The sequence below is a fragment of the Mugil cephalus genome, chromosome 18, assembly GCF_022458985.1.
Source record: "Mugil cephalus isolate CIBA_MC_2020 chromosome 18, CIBA_Mcephalus_1.1, whole genome shotgun sequence".
Classification (NCBI taxonomy): domain Eukaryota; kingdom Metazoa; phylum Chordata; class Actinopteri; order Mugiliformes; family Mugilidae; genus Mugil; species Mugil cephalus.
The window spans coordinates 16,445,133-16,464,740 of NC_061787.1; the positions used below are offsets into that span (position 1 = coordinate 16,445,133).

A 19,608-nucleotide genomic window follows, 5' to 3' on the forward strand; every position below is an offset into this window, starting at 1 on the left:
GGGAGCTTCTATGCGAAACAGCTGGAGCCCTCGATGAAAACCACACTCGACTCCACAACAAGCCCGCTTGTTAGTTCCTAACAGCGGCCGATCAGCAGCTGCATACCCCTCCGCCCCTCCGTGCAGCACGCACGGCAAACCGTCGTTTTCTCCGGTCTAATTCGTCCGCGTGCATTTTCATGCGGAGAGGTATGTTTTTAAGACGCAGCAAACCGACTTGTTGTGCGCGCTTTGATCGAAAAAGGGAGAAGAAAAAAAAAAAACAAGAAAAAACTTGGTTCTGATCATGGCCACAAACCAGCATGTAACCAAAAGCTGGAAAGGGGGAACTGACATAATTATTAATTAGTCAATATTACTGAATGGAAAAAGTCTGCCTTTGGTTTCCTCCCTGGAGCTTAATCGAACGCAGCCAAGATGAAGCTAAGCTAAACAACACCAGGCAGTTAATCTCCACTACCATACACTTCAGATGCTGATAATGTCCACGGGTTTTAAGTGAGCGAGCGGGGCCCACGTTTTTTAGATTTACTTGTTTGCTGTTGTTTGCCGTCTTTAAGTGGTCCTTTATTAAAGCCAGCCATCTTCCATAGAGCCCCGATGCGTTTCACTATTCCGATGCTAATGACGCCCTAAGAACACATTATTCAGCATTAGTTTCATTTCCCTTTGAGCCTCAAATGGCGACAAACTGTCTTGTAACCATTAGAGTTTTAACTGGCGCAAGGCACGCCACCCGCAACCCTCTGGACAACGCGCCGCGGAGTACGGCGGGACTACTCCGACTCACTCGACAGGACGGCTTTAGGGGGCATAACGGTGATAGGGTCAGAGGTAAACCGTCATAAAACTATGAAAAGCTTGCTGCCCGTCTACCTGACGTGAACGCTCGCGCGTTTTTTGCGTGCTCAAGCGCGTACGCAGAAAACGTTGTGAACGCGAATATGTGATCTGTGTTGGTACACGGTGTGCTTTTGTGCTCCGGTGTGTCTGAACGCGAAAAAGTTTAGGAGACGAGGCTGCGCTGGATGTCTTTTCTGTGTGTGTATCGCTTCCGTTTTGAGCCCGTCTCCCTTTGTGTGTGTGTGTGTGTGTGTGTGTGTGTGTGTGTAGTCTGAGGACTCCCCACTGACCTGCTGTTTGGCTACAGACAGACAGAGTGGAACTGGTCATATTACTGTTCTTACCCTGCCATCTGCTGGCTCACATCATTCTAGGCTCCGCATCCATTCCCATCATAACTGAACCCCCCCTTTCCTCCTCACACACATCACTCCCTCTCCGTGCCTCGCTTTTTCTTTTTTTCTTTCTTTTTTTTTTTTTACAACCCTCTCTCTCACTTTCTCCCTGTGTTTTTCTTCCTCTGCTTTACCTCCAAGTTTATCTTTGTCTCTTCCATCTCCCTGGTTTCATTTTTTTTCTGTGCACAGGAGCGATCGGCTGACCTCCGCATCCCTGTACATCACTCCTCCTCGGAGAGGCGGAAAAAAAGGGGAGAGAGCACAGGTAGGAAGGGGAGCGGCGGACAGTTGTTATCGAAAAATAAGCATGGCGTCTGAAAGGGATTTTAATTGAGGCATTCGTTATATTTGAAAAGGTGATCTCCTGAGGGGATGGAGGGAGAGGAGCTGCGACCCTATTCATATCCTCAGACATTCATAAAGAATGGCATCTTTTGACTTTCCCTCTTAAAACCGTGCAACCTTTAATGGCCTAAATATAGAGGAGGGGAGGTAGACGCGGTAATTCCCTGCACCTTGGGGGGCGCCACTAGAGTACGGGACGGTGGGATGTAGCCGAGGATTCCAATTAACAATGAGGGAGGGTCCAGCCACCCAAAATAGAGGGAAAACGTCCTCTCTACAAACCCTGAAGGGGATGTCAATCCATCTCTTCTACCTTCTAAAACCATCCTCTACCTGCCAAATTTTCTCCCTTTTTCTTTGTTTCCATCACGCACTCCCTTCTTTTCCGTCTTCAACTTCTGTCTGCCTCTCTCATTCCGTCTCCGCGCAGTAATTGTGACATTAATAAAGCGAGGGCGCAGTGATTGTCCCGCTAAGACCAGTTGTCCGGTCTGTATTTCTACAGCTTAACTCCGGAGGAAGTCGACAGAGCGCTCATTTGTTGTTGTTTGGTAAGGTCAGCTCTTTACGAGCCCCGCTTCCAGTGGAGCAGACGGCCCCTGGGGTTTTCTTTACTATATTCTGTCTGCGACCACTGAGTTTAACTTTGACTGTTAGTTTATTGTAAAGTTATTGTACACGGAAAACATCTCCGGGGCAACAAAGCGCCGGCTTTGTAGGTTTTTGTCTCCCCGGTTCTCATCTCGCCGGAAGATCCCGCGTCCTTTTCCCGGGGAGACGTTGCCCACGTCTGCAGCCTCTTTATTGACAACAACAATCACACTTTGTGCATCAGACGTCTCCGTCTCGTCAATTGATGCCTTCTGCGGAGTGAGCGATGAATTCTTCCCGTTTTATTAGTGAAAACTTTCATCCTCACGCTTTGGGAAATACCCGCAGGCGCCGCTCTGTGTGAGCATCCTTGATGATTTATGCAATGCAACTCGCAAACCAAAGCGGCATCCGCGATGATGAAGTTAGGAAACTTTGCTGGTAGTGGCGCACTCACCGACGGTATTCATCATCGGCCTTCACTTTTCATCATTTCAGCATCTGCGAATGCTGCTGAAGAACATGGAAGAGCTTGTGACAGACACTTGTTGATAAGATGAGGGCCAGTCGGTCATTTGTGTCTATTCCTGATGAGGGTAAAGACAGTGACGGCCACTACATGAAAGAGCTCGACTGCCGCGGTAATTGTTGCTGCTCGGGTGAAAGAAGCGGTTCAGTCGATGTGCGTGTGTGCCGTTGTCAGTAATCTCTGGCGAGATTGTTTAGCTTCAGAACTCCTATTTGACGTTTGGATGGGATAAGGCATGTTCATGACTGGGGCTTGAGTGGTTAAGTGGAACGGTGTCAAACAGAGGGTGAATGAAATAATGACAGACAGATTAGAGAACCCGCAGAGGATTTTGGAGACAAAAGCGCGCAAAGTACACATAAATGAGAAAGTAGCGCGTCGCGTCCGCGCGCGCGTGCAGACACGAGACACACGCGCGTGTTTATGTGCACGTCGGTGGATATATTTCTAAAAAATCCTTGATAACAATGTTGGTAATAATCACAGCTCAGTCCTAATCACTCGGAAAATCCAGCCTCGGTCCTTTTATTTAGATCCATGCCAAAGAAAATCCTCCCTTTGTTGCATTTCATTTTGACTTTTACAGTGAGTCATAAAAATCTCTAGTTAGAATCGGAGGCTGGCTGGCCAAATCTGACATCCACTGCTAATGAGCAGAGTGTTTGTCTTCAGCCTAGTGGGATGTGCGCGGTTTAAATACATAAGGAGCAGATTATTGCTTAAGACTTAAATTAATGTGATTCGAGTTTTATTTGACCAAAATCTAGTTTGGGTTGTGCAGTCACCAACAATCTGTCTAAGCCTGTAGCACATACAAACGCACTTCATGCAGTCTGACATCATGCACAAAGCCACATGCATGAAAAAAAAAGTGTGGATGCATTGAGGAACAAAGGGGATTTATGTGCATGACCTGCACACAACAATGAGAACCTTTAACCACTGCATGCATGCTGGGACATGAGCGCGCACACCCAAACACACAACAACTACTCTGCAATTAATTTGTCATATTATTATGCAAATGGGGCACACTTACAAAACCTCAAAGCAGAAACTGAGAAACAATACAAGCATCTGTTTTACCTCTTCTTTATATATATATATATACAAAATTTTGGTATTTTAACATATTATTTTAAATTTCCAGCACTATAGTGTAACCTAAGTCTGCCTATAGTTCCAATGTTATTTTCCAACAAAAACAAGCACGCACAGCAGCGCTCATTTGCAATAAAGGCACATTTCTAATATCGGAGCGCACGTTCTGAGCAAGTGACCAAGTTGAGGTGTGATCTGTTATTTAGACAGGTTGGATGCACTTCCTCACAGCCTGAAATTTCCCCTGGGGGCTCTCCTCCATTTCTCACTGTCATGGATTTGAATCTTTTTACCACTGCACTCTTACAATTACTGAACATTCATCACCTGTCTACCTTCTTAGCTACCCAGATACAGTATGGAGGCCAGAGATATGGGGCAAACCGGCGTGGTCGGGAATACCAAGTGACGCCGCCGCTGATACGGTAATGAATCCTCATATCCAAGGATAGCAGGGATTTTTTTTTTTTTTTTTTTTGGTGTATATGTATGTATTCTCAGCTGTGTTGCTTTGTCCTAACAAACGTGACTTATTAGTTTAAAGACAGTTAAAGTAAAAGTGACAAATGAATATTAAAGCATATACAACTGTGTTGTAGTACACTGTGGCCCAAATGAGATCAGTCTGGACCACAGACGGTACGTCACCACTTCCTTGTAATGGCCAAAGCTGCATTATTTTGTCAGGGATACGGGCAGCGCCATCTTGCGCCATCTTGCCCACCCTTCCACCAGACTCACATTTTCATTTACCTAATATTGTGCGCTCTGCTCTACCTCAAACAGTTACAAGAAAATGTTGGATTTTATATTGCACTTATTTTTTATTTTATTTTATTTCTTACAAATTTGATTTTACAGAGAGGTTGGCATGGTATCTGGGAGTTGCTATGGTGTCACATCCCGTTTCTATAGCAACAAATAACTAACTAAAACAAACGTTATCCAAAGAAATGAGACATGAATCAATGTTATGTTAACCACCTAAAATGACAGAAACAATCTTTGAAAAAAAAATTATTTCAGTGTTTTAATTAGGCCCCATCCACTAACATGGAGGAGGTGGAGCTTATACTTATACTGCAGTCAGCCACCAGGGGGAGCTGTACTTGCTTTGGTTTCCGCGTCCATATCTATACAGTCTACGCTCTTCACACGTCGTGCACACCTTTCTCATGCGAGTGTCTTTTATTCTGTTGTTTCCAAGTATCCTCAGATGCTATTTGCTCTCACACAGACCTCAATATAACCACAACGACTTATTGTCAAGTTCAGCTGTGTACCTGCGCCGCTTCACCTTCATGAATAAAAGGCCCGATCCGTGAGGTGAGAGGATTTGCCCCCTTGGCACCCCCTCCGGTTCCTTGTGCTACTCACGCTCACTTGTAGAAGTCCCTTAACACTAACCCAGAAAGCATAAATATGTTATAATCTCATCACCTGTCCATTTATACAGGTGTCACCCTGCCACGCAACTTGATTTCCAGGAGGGCGGCAGTTTTTCCTGTGGCGGCGATTGAAGTCGCAGCATTATTATCAGGCAAAATGTATTCATGATAGCAGAGGTCCGAGTGCCCTGTGGGCTTTGTAATATAATACCAGACCTCTTTATCAAATTTAACAGTTTATTGGAAACAGCTTGTACACATGATTTAGGCACCGGGGCGCTACGGCAAGGCTCCGGGTGCCCTCCTGACACACACTCCACACACACACACCGTCGCGCACGTGCACATCACGAGGACCCACAAAACACACGGCGTACACCGGCTCGCAGTGACAGTCAAACACGCACGCATTTAATCACACATCTCCCCGTTTCTCTGCAGAGCCTCCTCCTCCTCCTCCTCCTCCACCTCCTCCTCTTCTTCATATCTAAATGTAAGAAGCCTCTCGCTGGATGAGGCAGCGTTTTTGCCGCGGCGCTCTTTTGTGCACCGCCGTTGTTTGTTTTCTCCGAAGAGCGCCGCGATAACGAAAGCGTGACGTGACAAATGGACTTTGTGCCCCGCGGCCAGATTTAAGTGATAGGTTACTGAACGGGAGATGTCTCATTTATACGTGCACACACATAGGGACGCGCGCGTGTGCGTCAAGATTTTAAAAACGCTTCCTTTATTCGTAATGTTTCCAGCGTAATCTTTTCCGCATCCATCAGTGACCCTGTACACATGGTAGAGCCACCTCATGAGATATATGGAAACAAATATCCACGTACGTATGGATTAAGTTAGTCACCAAAACACCATTTGCCAAATTTCACTTTTGTAGCATGGGTGCAGCTCCTTCTTCAACCCCATGTTGGATTAAGTGCGTTTTACATATTTTCATTCATTTGACTATAAAAATTTAAGCTGATAATGTATCTGCAGTTTGATTTTAAAGGAACTAAATGAATGCGAAACTGTGAAGCCTTCCTCTCCTCCTCCTCCGAGATCTCCTATGAGGACGGCAAATAGAAACCATCAGTTGACTAATGATTTAAAGGGACGGTCAGAGGTCGCGGGCCAGCTATTAATGATGCCTCCTAACGAAAAGCATGCGCTGGATCCGTCCAATCGCGAGGAGTCTAGACGTCATCTGGGGCCTCCACGGGATCCTCCTGGTCGAGATTACGCTGAGGAAGAACAGGAGCGGAGGAATCTCACGTCTGTGTGTGTGTGCATACGTGAGCATGTTTAAGAAAAAGGTCAGTCAGCTGCTTATGAAATGAGTGCAGTGGTGTGTTCACTGGGTAAATCTATCGTGTGATGCTGTAATTTTAAAAACGAACGCAACGAAGCTCCTCGGCGCTTGCGTATTTTAGGCTGCGATGAAATCATCCGTTTACCTCGCCTGACACTTTCAAATTTGAAAGCTCTCTTCTTTAAAAGAAAAAATAAATAAATAAAAAAAATCATCTGAAAGAAAATATCACTGGGGCTCCAGAGACTCTAGCCCCTGGACACGTGCGTTAACATTCTACCCTGCCCGAATTTGTTGGCAAAATTGCCACATCCAGAATACTGGCTTAAAATGTTGCCGCGGCTTAAAGGTTTTCCACGGAGCCGCGCAGCTTTAAGTATCAACATTCATTAATCCTTTCAGCCAGTTCTGCCCTCAACAGGAGCTCGCCGTGTGACGGAGGTTATCTGCACAACAAGGAATGAGCTTCAAGCTCGACTGACCCAGGACCTCTGTCTGTCAAACATAATCTCTGTCTGTATCCCTCGAGTCTCTTTGTTCCGTCCGTCTTTTCGTCGTCCACTTTTTTCCCCCACCTCTTCTACTTTTATTTTACTCTGTTCCTGTTGGAGGCTCCCAATCAGTTCCGGGGAAGTTAATTATGAGCGCCAAGCTGTTGAGAGGTTGAGGAGTTTTTTTTTTTTTTGCCCCAATACTGGATATACACCAAGTCTGGCAACGCCACCGAGCATTGTCTGCCGTGATAAAATACGGACGGAAGTGCTGCTAGGCAAATCGTTTATCAGCCAGGTTTAGCATGCACATGTTAAAATGAAAGACTGTGCTATCTGCATAGGTTGTGTGAGCTTAGTTTAGTGTAGCCAACACCGTTTGTTGTGTATAAATGGCATGCTGGCTGTCGCCCCTGTGGGACGTGATCAATCACACGTTGCCGGCTTTGCTCTCTAACAGCTATGGGCGAATCTACACAAAATATTCAAACTAACATTTCATCCACACCTTAACCGCACGCTTTGTTGCTTTGTGCCTTCTGCGCCTTTGTTTGGAGCCGGTGTGACGACGTTTAAAAAGGTTCTGTCTTTTCGCTTAAAATTCAAACAATCAGCCCAACTTATCTCTGAACTCCCGTGGCACACACTCTGCAAGACCTGACCCATTTGGTACCTCAGCGCTAATGGTCTGTTATGATAATTAAATCCAACATATTTCTTCGACACCGGACAAGCCATTACACGAAGCGCGGGGCTGGCATGTTTGCTCCGCTACAAAAGCGGCCTTTAAAATAACTGCATGCTCAGTTTAGTCTCCCATTCCCCAATTTGCCTTAATGAGCCAGTTGAAGCTGTCAGACGCCGGGAGAAAGGGAGCTCTGATAACTGTCAAGACTGCGGTGAGTGGAGGGGAAGACGGGGATGAAGGGATAAATGGAAGCAGGGAGGGACGGAGAGAAGAAAGAAGCTTAAGGAGGTGCAGAGAGGTCAGGCGCGGATTTCACGAGCAGTCACAAAGAGCTTCAGGCCAAAAAGAGGCAGAGAAAACCTACCGTTAATCACTTCTGTTTGTCTTTTTTTTATTATTATTATTATTATTATTATTACAAATCAGACATTACGCAATCACTTCTAGGTCCTATTGAAGGTTTCTGTACACAGAGAGTCGGCGAGGAAGGACAAAGCCGGCGAGACGTCCGTGTGTCACTTCAAACTCACTTCAACATTTCTTAACGACATAATCGCTGACCGAAACAATGTCATTCTCATTAAAAAAAGCTAAATTCCCAGTGTTTTTGTCAATTTAAAAACAGGGGGACCTTTAGTGCACGGCTATTAACGAGTAATCACAAGAGGTGCAATAATGAAGAATGCCCTTCATTTTTGCAGAGGGCAAGGTAGACACCGGTGTCCAGCCCCCGTCTTCAGAGGAAACTACGGCGGGAACTTAGGTGTTTGATGATGCGTTTAATTCACACAGGAATACATTAATATGATAGTCAGTGGAGCGGCAAAGCCCTCAAGTAAGGTTCTCTCATTAGTATGTTTCTCTATTTCTTTTTTTAATTATTCAACAAAAAAATGAGGAGCCGCGTGACAGATGTATTGGCTGTGTCAAGAAGGAATGATTTGAATTTGAATTGTGCATAAAATCGGGCAATTACGGGGGCTCATTTGTGTGTGCGAACAAAAATATTTGCCTCTAATGAGTATTGGCTCCGAAGCGCGAGCCAAATCGCGGGGTATGTTTCAATGCAACATTTATTCTCCTTTTCAAGGATCCAGTCACTTTTTCTTATAAGGCGCGCGCGTTTGAACGTCGCCAATATCCGAGTGTTGGCACCGCGTAGGACAAACAGCGGCCTGATCACGCCCCGGCGCGGTCAAGACACACCTCTCGGCTCCTCCGGCTTCAAAAAGCACGCCGTTCGGAGCTCGACGGGCACCCCCGCGCGCGCGTCGTCCTCGGTTCGTCTCGGCGGGGCCATTATCTCACTCCGCCACTGTCACGAGCGGCCCACGAGGCTTTCATCGTCGACGCTGATCCGCGCACAGTGGGGGCATTGTCTTCTGGGCTCCGCTTCGACAGAACACAGGAGCCAACTGCACGACAACGCCGCACTTAATCACGCAAGACTGTGTATCTGAAATGTCAACACCGCGGCGACCGAGAGGCTTTCTTCAGCGTCGTCTGACTAGTTCTGAAATCTTTTATAAATCAACACGTGAAAAGAAAAAAAAGAAAAAAAAAGAGAAGAAAAGAAAACAGCTCTTGTATGCGCACGCAAGGAACAAAGCCAGATCAGTGTTTAGGTTAGACAAAGCCTGAGGTTTCTTGAGCAATTCGCCACCTTTGACCTACAAATGTGTGTTCGTCTCGAGAAATATTTTACACGGGCCTTCTCAGGTGATCGATTACGGCGCGCGCGCCTTTCCCCCCCCAAACTTTCGCTCTCGTTATTGTCTCTTCTTAATTTTCCTCGACACAGTTAACCACCCTGGGTTCCGCCGCCGCGACTCGGGGGTTAACGTCAACCTCCTGCAAAAGGTTAGGCAGGTAATTCGCCGCTTGATTAGGCCCGCGCCGCAAAATTAATCATGCTTAAACGCGCGGCCTCGCCGAGTGATCATTTAGGAATGGTGATTAATGAAGGCGTCAAATGATTCGCGCGCCTCCTCCCGACGCTGGGCAGCTGCATTAACGCGGTGGTTTGCAGCTACGGAGAAGGCACCGAGACGCCGGGCTGCTTTTACTGAGATAGGCACCGAAACTGTGTTGTAAGTTGATTCTTTCTTATTCCTCTTCTTCTTTTTTTTTTTTTTTTGTCTTCGTTGGACTTTGAAAAGCCAGCTGCGGTGCAGAGGAAACAGTTTCTGGGAAGCGGCACGCATCAAAATACAGGTGCAAGGTCGGGAGGACGAGCGGCGCACCTCGTGGGCACGACGACGTGTGAGATAGCTGCGTGTCAGTGATCGTTGAGTCAATTAATTATTGAACTTGGCATGAGATCAATCGTTCCAGTAAGGTGATCCCATTTCCAACCGGCAGCATATTGAGACAGTAACCTATGACAATATTAATCACTAGCACAACAGCAGGCTTATTCCCACATGTAATTAGTCTACATTTTAATTCATTGAAAACTAGCACTTTTCTAAACTCGCTTAATTATGTACTTACACTTAATTATAGTCACACACACACACACACATGCGTTTATATGTATCGCCCTCCCCAGTTTGTTTTCAGTGGCACAGATGGAAAAACATATTTATTTTAGGGAGGAAGAGATAAAATAAAAACTCCACCTGGGAAAGGAGCGGCGGGTCTCTGCTGAGTTGTGCTGCGTCTGGTAGGAATTTACTGGATTAGCTCAGTCACAAAATGTGAGATGAACCACATTGTCAATCACCCTCGGGGCAGAGCGGGAGAGGAAGAGCTGTCAATCAAAGCGGGTCTTCAATCGTCCCATTCACATCGCCTCCTGGAATCAGTCTCTCCCGCTGACTGCTCTTTGACATTTAACGCACTGGGGCCACGAGGATGGAGAGAGGGAAAAAAAACATCCTCAGATCTTCCCTCTCTCTCCCTCTTTTCTCTCTCGTCTGCCTGTCCTCAATCTCTGGCGCGTCGGCAGAGGTGTGTGTTTAAAGTAATGACACTGTGCGTTTAGTGGGAGGACAGCGCAATAGCTGTGAGAAATAACCGCGGGAGCGGGCGGAAAAGTTGGCGGCCAACTCCGGAGCACCCCGGCGACGGGGCAGCGCTGCGGAACGACACGACGAAGGCCGAACAGATTGGACCCGGACGCAGGAGTGATGCACTGGTTTTATTCGAAATAAACAAGTTAGATTGTGTAACAGCATCTCTTCTGCTTTTCGTGAGATGCATTATGAAATTCACACGGAGCTCATCAATAAAATAACATTTGCTCGAGCGATAAGCATTTACCAACAGAGTCCGTAAAAAAAAACAAAAAAAAAAACAAAAAAACAACATCTTCTAAAAGAGAGATGCTGCGGGATGAAAAATCCCACTGCAGTTTGTTGTCGCCCTTTATGCGTTTCCTCTCCTCTTGTTTGTATTCCGGGGCAGTCGCCTGGCTCCGAGTGAGGTATACAGAGTCATTGCTCTTTTGGCTCCAGCCCTGACACCTCGTGCCCTCAAGTGAGGACTCCTTAGCCGCGATCTGATCAGCATCTTTATAGTTTATCAGCCTTGGGGTTCAATTTTGGCTTGGATGCTTTTACAAATGAACGCAATCACTGGTGAGCCTTCGCATCCTGATTGCATTGAGGGGAGCGGGCGGAGGAAAGTTTAGTGGATTACCGTGCCACTTGAGGATGGAGCACAAACACACAGAGGCAGCCGCAGAGGGGGCCCGCCCGTGCCTCTCTCTCTCCCCCCCTCCCCGCCCGGGCTATTGGCACTCGCTGCTTGTACTCTGTCTTATTTCACTAAAATAATATAATTGTCTCCCATCTTATTGCTTGTAAAGCCATCTTCTGTCCGCGGGCGGTGTGTGTGATCAATGTACTATCTAACAGAATCAATTCTTCCAGGAATACCTTGTGTTCGTGAAATGATCCCAGGCAGCTGCAGCAGAAGACGCGGGCTGAGAGCGGGATCCTATGGTACCGGGATTAGTTTAGCGACTTGGACCCTCCAGTTCACACTGAATAGTATGGCTCTCCGCCCATTCCTCATGTTGTCGCGCCGCGTGTGCGCGTGCACGTGCGCTAAATGGGCTTCCCGGGGAATTCGCATTCATATCGCCAGTTACGTGCATCATCCCCCCTTGAACATCTCCTAAGCAGTTTATTCCACTTGTAACCGCTGCAGCACTGGGCCCCTCGAGATGCGTTTCGACTGCGCTGGAAAATGGTAATAAATGTTGTGTCATGTGTTGGGTGCGTAAAATGGATTTCCCGAATTTTCCTCGGAAAAAAAAAAAGGCATTTGTTCTTATCACTGCCAGTGTTTATGCGCTGGTGCGTCTCCAGGTATTTATTTCATTCATCAACAATGTCGCGCTTGACACCGCTGAATATTGTACTGTCAAATACACAAGAAAAATCTATTTAAAAAAAAAAAAAAAAAAAGACTTTATAAGTTAATAATAAGACTGCTCACGGCCAGAAAATAAAATTGCATTATAATTATAAAATAGCCAAAATGCAACGGGCTCGTTGCGCAGCCCGCGCCATTTTAATCTGTACAAATTTTGGGCTAAACACGAACACATGATTTTACGGCCACAGTAAAAAAAAAAGGGGATCCTATCAGATCGCAGCAGAGTGAATGAATTAATGTCCCGCTGCCAATCCTGATTACCTGTTCCCAGCGCGCACCCCTCCTCTGATTCCACGGCGAAACAGTGATATCACAAGAGAAATACTGGGAGTGGATCGGGCCGGAGCAAAACACGCCAAAAAAAACTATTACAGATGGGAAACTATGGGAATAGATCCCTCTGGAGGAGCGAACGCAAGGAAAGAGGGGAGAGAGAACTGGGGAGTGGAACAGAGCCAATGGGAACCATTTTGGCCGGTCGGGTTGTTAGCGACCGCCGCTGGAAACCTCGGTAATGGTGGCAGAGTTTCGACCTTTTCGCTGAAATCTGATGGGCTTTTTTTTTTGCAGGTTTACTGACACGTAGAGGGAAAGTTTGAGGGAAAAAAAAAACTGATAAAAGAGCCTTATTGATATTTTGAGCATGTTGTTGCATTACGGTGTAAACTACTGGCTTGGCAAGCCTTTAGCAAAAGCAGTATCTGGGTTAATAAGCGTGGAGAATTTCCCAGGAAGTACCATAGCAAATTGAGTTACTTCTACGTGCCGGAGAAGAAAAAAAAAAAAGGACACTTTATGCAAATTCAGGTGTGCCTCAGCAATTGTCATTCGGTTGTTTGGTCCTGTGGTTTGATTCGATTTAGGGGGGGAAACAGCAATACCAAATTGTGTCTTTCGATAACATCGCTGCAGTGATTGAGTTATGCGTTATTGCATTTGTGACTCGAGTTCAGGCCGCGCTGCTCCGCTCAGTTTGAGCCCTTTACCTGAGAACAGCTCAACCAGCGAGAGAGAGGAGTCGGGTCCAAAAAAAAAAAAAAAAATCCTTTCATTTCCTCTGTAAACTGCATGTCATGTCCTATATTGGGTGGATAAAGGACGCATGTGCCTTCGTGTCTCTGCACCTTAGATCAGGGCCGGAGATTATTTCACCCTCCCTTATTTCTTTTTTTCCCCCTTTCTGTCTTCTGTTTACTTTCCTGCAGTCTCATCTTCATGTGTCTTGTTTTGAACCCCCCCTCCCACACACACACACACCCCCATCTCTTCTCTCCCCATGTCCTACGAGGCTCAGTCCATTCTTTGGGTAGCACAGGAAGTGAAACTGTAACACAGAGTTCACTGGTAATTGGCCACGGTCACGCTAACCAAACAGGAAGGAATCTGCAACTGATTAGAATTCTTCCTCCTGCAATAATATCCCCCCCACCACCACCACCGCCGACCCCCTCTCACCCCCCCGACTCCCACCCCTCTGCCCCCACCAAAATTAATTACATTCGGGGGTCCCACTATTGGTTTTCCTGTTTTGAAGCTGCATTATAAAGGGACAAATCCCAAGACAACACAGTCGAGCTAGTTTTTTCAATTACGGAGACGCAGGATAAGTCATGAAGGGCCGAGGAAGCACAGACAGCTATCCGTCTATCCATCTCTTCACCCAGACAGCGAGTCACTGGCTGGTCTGATCAGTCAGCGACGCAGACTGCTGAATAATCTCAACATGACTCACTCACACACACACACACAGGCCTCTCTTCTCCTGCTGAAAAAGTTTTCCAAATGTCTAAATATTTCCCATTGATTACTTTTGATTGATCATCTGTTTGGGGAAAAGTGAGGATTTTAAAATTAGACAAACATCTAGGGGGCCTGGCCGCGTTTCCCAACTCGAAATTTTTTATTTTTAAATTAACAGGAAATACAAATGAAAAAATAAAAAACTTTGAAAATCAAATTCCCCGAGTCTTTGGGTGAGTTATTGCAGCTGCAGAGTGTAAACTGTTGCTTTTGCAACGCTGCGCAGCGGACGGTGAAATGTATTCAGTGATTTCAGCAATAAAACACTCACAATGTTCGGTATATTTTATTGCATCTGCAATATAAACACATCTCCTACAACAGCCTGTGATGAATGCAATTTTCCACTGTAACATTGAAGTACAAGATGGGATCGATACGTCGGAGCCAAAAGTCATTTTTTATTGTCCGTTTCTGCAGGAATGTCCAAAAGCTTCGGTTTCACGTGCACCGCTTGATGCGACACAAAGAAACAAGAGGTTAAGGCTGCGAGGGCGCACGTGAAACGCTGAAACGCAGCGGCCTTTCAAAATAAAATGAGAAAGATGCATTTTCATCCGGTCTCCGCGGGGCGACACGGGGAGCCAGGGCGGCTTCGAACACAAACGGATGCCTAACAATGTTTTTGATGTCCTATATTTAAATTTGTATGGTTACTTACATCACTCCTACTTCCCTGGTCTCGGAACTAATCCGATTGATATGGAAATGGGGTGCTCTGTTTCATGACAGACTTGGAGGGAAAGAGGAGGGGAGAAAATTCCCAGGTTCGTTCCTGCTCCTGAACGGGCTGAAAACACATTTTCAGTATCCCTTGGCTTCGTGGTGCAGGTTATAGGGGATTACACAAACCACTTAAAGCTCGACAACGGGCCGCTCTATTCAAGCAACAGAAAAGTCCTTCATGCTGGAAGCATTCTCCACACCCGCACGGTTAATAAGGAGCAAATTAAGTAAATATTGTGCTTGTGACGGGCGCCACCGACGTGAGCTTATGCGTAAGGATCCTCCAGCTTTTGTTTTTTAATTTCATAGATTTAAGGCGAGTTAATGTCGAGGTCTTGGTAGAAAAATAAATGTTAGAGTCCGAGGAAAATAGTTATACTTACAATGTGTAAATTATAAAACTTTAAAACTGCAAAACCTGACTTTGAAGTAATAGATAAATGGGAAAAAGATCTTTTGCATATTAATGTATGTAATATTTTTGCATATTAATTATGTTGGATTTTTTTCCCCCAACTATTAGGAACAATAGTTGACAGGCATCATATCATATCATATACCAGTTTTAAGGCGACAATAAAATAAAAAAAATGTTTTACAAAGTTGAAGAAACATTTTTATATTATATGTAAAGAAATAACATTTAAAAAAAACTCTAAATCTGCTTTCTACTGCAGTGTTTTCTAAAGCTCAATACTATAAATCCAACATGTGGTATGCAGCTTCTGTCACAGCGCATTCAAGCCTTTATCGCTGAGCTTCCTGCTCTCAACCCAGGCAAATCCTTATCTGCTGCAAACTCCCCCTCTCCTCTCTTCTTTTTTTTTTTTTTTATCTTAAACAGCATTTAAAATCATCACTTACCAAATTCCCTTCTTTAGCTAAACAGCCATCGCGGCGTGTGTTGTCTGTCATTGGGGTTGAAAATTGGGGAATGGGGCTGGAAATTGGAACCATCGAGGATGCCGTCCTGGAAAAAGAGGAAATCAAAGTTAAATGAGATCATGCATGCCAGGAGAACGTTTAACCAAAGGGCAAAAAGGAAGCTGGAGATAACAGAGAAGAGAAACCCGCTTAATGTTGTGTTGCTGCAGTCTGTTTCGGAGTCGTGCGCGCTCGCGTGTGTGTGTTCGGAGGAGGGGGGGAGAGGTGTCGCTTGTCATCACATGTTTAGCTATCATTTTATACATCTGTAAACGCAGGAGCAGCTGCTCCTACATTTACATTTCTAATAAACAAAATGACGTTTATGTGATGTTTTTAAAAAAAAAAAAAAAAAAAAAGCCACACAGGAATGTGAGCATTCCATTTTTACTGAGTGTGTGCAGGTGTGTGTGCGTGTGTGTGTGCAGGTGGTGACGGGCGTTGCAGAAGATCACGGCGTGACCCGGCGTCTGAAGAACGAAACGCTTGAAGTGGCTCACCGCAGACAATTAATCTTGAGCCCGTGATTGCGCCGAGCCCCAGTGATGCAGATTTCTCCTGACAAGTTCACTTCAAAAGGCTGGAATCCTGCCCCACCCAGAGCGCCTATGGTTAGGTGACGGACAGGTCCATGCTTTGTTTTAACATGAGACGACGCACGGAGCATCTGGAGCATAAATGGAGAAGCGGGGGTGTCCTCTTAACTCCGTGTTTATATAATTTTGACGTCGATGAAACGCTTTTATGAGCCATAACGCTGATGGGTGGGGGGGGGGGTGAAAAGGTGCAGGGCCAAGAAGACATACATTCATTAGCATTGTCAAGCTAGCGTAAGGCACAAAGTTAATATTTACTAGCAAACAAAAGGAAAGTGTGACAGAAATATAAAGGAAACGCTGCTATCTGTCATCACGCGATAACAAAGGAAGCTATGAGACAGTAAAATCACTGATTATCTGATGTTTGATTAGCGCAAGAGCCGTGAATATTCTTTCATCTGACAGCGGCCTTTCAGCTGACATCTAATCTGAGCTCCTTCTCCGCCGATGGAATCACGGATCCCTGCGCAACTCGTCCATAACAGGCAGACAGAAAGACAGACAGACAGAGAGACAGGCCGGCAAGGAGCACGTCTGGATTATGTTTATCAAATTTAACCGAGCATTTGTCCTCCCAGGTATTATCGCCGGTGTGCGCGCAAGTTAAAAAACAGCGCGGTGATCATGAGAAAGGGAGAGAAAGATGACATGGGGGGGAAGAAGTTTTCCAGTTCACGAGCCGGGCCGAGAGCGCACCGAGAGGGAAGCACGCAGCCAGCCCGCACATGCCAAGGTCAGAAGACACGTCCTTCCACGCAGCGGAGATAGAGATCTTGTTCGCATGCGCCTTCATGTGGCTCTCATGTGTTGGCGAACAAAAGGCTCAAAATGTGTAATGAAAGAAAAATCAGGAGTATGCTTAAATCCGACAGCTTTATTGTTTTTGTCTGCGGCTCCGCTTTCATGTGCAGCAGCTGCTGCTGAGGTTTTTCTGAACTCCGTTTTGGAGGGAAAAAAAAAAGAAAAAAGAAAAAGGGTTAAAAAAACATGAAGTTGTCAATTTTACACAGGGTGATGTCATGTGAACAGAATACCTGTGGGTGTGTGCCATCCTTTCACTGAATCATTTGGCGCTGCGCTTTATTCCTTAATTCTCATCGCCATGAAACACTTCAGAAGGAATATCAACCCAGAAGCGATGTTTTCTGCAAGCAAAAACTAGTTCAAAGACTTTTTTTTTTCCTCCTCACTCCAACCCCCAAATCCTCAACTTACTGTCCTGGCATCTCGTCAATTTCCAATTTGCAATGACTTTTACAAGATTCTATTTTTTTTTTTTTTAACTGACTTTGTTGCTGCACTCAAGCCCCCCGGGCCCAGTGGGTCATATAATTATTATGTGCGGGAAATGATAAGCGTGTTTTAAAAGTGAAAATTAGCTTTAATTGCGGTGTGCTGCTGCTGTTGCTGCTGCTGCTGCTGTGCAGGCATGAAATCACAAAAGTCAAACTTAAGAGACTTTTGCATTATTTAAACAATTTAGCCCAGCTGATTTATGCGTCGTATGAATTCCGGTGACTCATGTTGTTTCAGTAAAACCGGATGGTGGAGGTGGTAATCTGGATCTATTTTAGAACTGCCTTTACATCCATCTTGGATATATTATTTTATATATATATATATATATATATATATATATATATATATACACACACACACACACATATATATATAAAGAACTTCCACAATTTATTACGCAAATACATGCGTGTGAATCAGGAAAATCTTTGGAAAAAGGTCAATTTATTTCCTTGTCAAGAGTCCAAATCACATGGACAATTCGTATCACCTTCAAATATATTCAAGTGTGATGTAAAATACATTGCCCTGCCAAAACATTAGGTACCCTGGTGAAACTGAGTGCGTTCTATTGTGAAAGTCCTACACTAATTCCCCTTTAATGACTGACACAATGTTGAGACAGCATCAGAAAGGTGGCACTTCAAGGTGGATGATGGTTCATTGTGATGCCGTTAAACTGGATTAAGCACAATAATATACCCATGAGTACAAGATGACACAATCCAACGGTACGATGAGGCTCGGCCTCCAAAATGAAAACACAGTCGAATCAACAGCTCTCTCGGTTATTTTAAACACATGCTTAACGCCGTGGCCCTCATGAAGACAAGACGTATTGTTTTATTTCAACGCGTTCATTTTCTCCAGTGCACCTAATGAACTGGGAAGTAAGTGTATTAGTCTAAAGTGACTCATTACATACATTTTTGAAGGGGCTTTCTTTGGAAATACCTTGGACCGTAGATCATGCCGCCACACATGACCTCCATGTCCTTAATGCAAATTGCGGCAACACTCGTGTGACAGGTAAAGATAAGCTCACACCGGCGTTAGCCCCTGACGAATTCCACCTACAGTCTCCGACCCGTGCGTCAGCTCCAATCAGAAAGACAGGAAATGGAAACGAATGTGCGAGGTGTCCTTGGAGTAACCAAAACAACCGTGAGTCCAATTTCCTCCTTTGTCACTTTTTGTGGGTTTTACGCCCGACCGCAGAGCGAGCCGAGAAAAGAACGTTTTGTCGGGCCGACTCTAACATTGGCAGCTTCTCCTGCCGGTGTGCGGAGCTGACATCCAGTTTCCTGAGTGAAGTCATTTCCTCAGCAGACGTTCTGCACAAACACACGACTAATATCCAAGCTGCGAGGAGGGCGGGAGGGGGTGGTGTGGGCGGGAGGGGGCGGTGGGACTGACGGCAAACATTCACCTTTAAATTTAATTTCATTTCATCACTGAGCACAGATAAAGAGATTCAGAAGCCAGGGCTAACTGGGGAAATATTATGATAAATGGGCTTTATTACTATTTTTTCCCCCCATTATTCATGACAATAACAATACAACAGCCGCTCGTGGTGCATGTGTCTGGCTGATTCACTGACAAAAGCAGGGGTACTTATTATGGAAACGGCACCTTGATAAATGCGTTAAAGCAACTCAAACTTAATCTAAACTGCATTACATGTTGTTTTGAATATACCTTCCTGATGTGCCCATCTTTAATGTACTAGTCAAGTGCAGCGAGCAGAATTGCTTTAGTCTCCAAATTCAGAGCGGCGGCGGCAGCGGCGAGCGAGCGAGAGAGAGGCTTTAAAATACTGTCTGTGAGAAATGCAAAATTTATGAATACCCCCCTCACATCTCAGCTTGATTTATGTGAAATAATAATACACTATTTAATGCTTAAACATAGCTAGGAGCGATCCCTGGCTATCAAGATGTACAATGGAGTAATGGGGCTGGAAGACAAATCACCTCGTGGACTTGTGATGCTTATTTAAAGGTGCTCAGGCAGATATATTAAACTATATGTAATTGTACACTAACTCTGTGCTGTAGGCAGAGGCGGCAAACACAGGAGGAGGCCGGTCGTGATGCAGATGGAGTGGTGTAATCAATTTGACTCAAGCATCCACAGCGGAGAGGAGAGAGGAGAGAGGAGAGGAGAGGAGACTCCTCGACCTGCAGTATCGCTGTCTTAT

General features: G+C 45.4%; 1 long non-coding RNA gene across 2 annotated transcripts in view; it reads right to left on the reverse strand.

Annotated features, from left to right (window-relative positions):
- The window catches only part of LOC124995882, a 33,014-nt gene that overhangs the window by 6,232 nt on the left and 7,174 nt on the right, over nucleotides 1–19,608 (reverse strand). For both annotated transcript variants that reach the window (XR_007110769.1, XR_007110768.1), the window contains exons 2-3: nucleotides 17,141–17,251; nucleotides 15,448–15,553 (exon numbers count right to left, since the gene is read on the reverse strand). This is a non-coding gene — a long non-coding RNA (uncharacterized LOC124995882). The remainder of the gene's footprint in view (nucleotides 1–15,447; nucleotides 15,554–17,140; nucleotides 17,252–19,608) is intronic.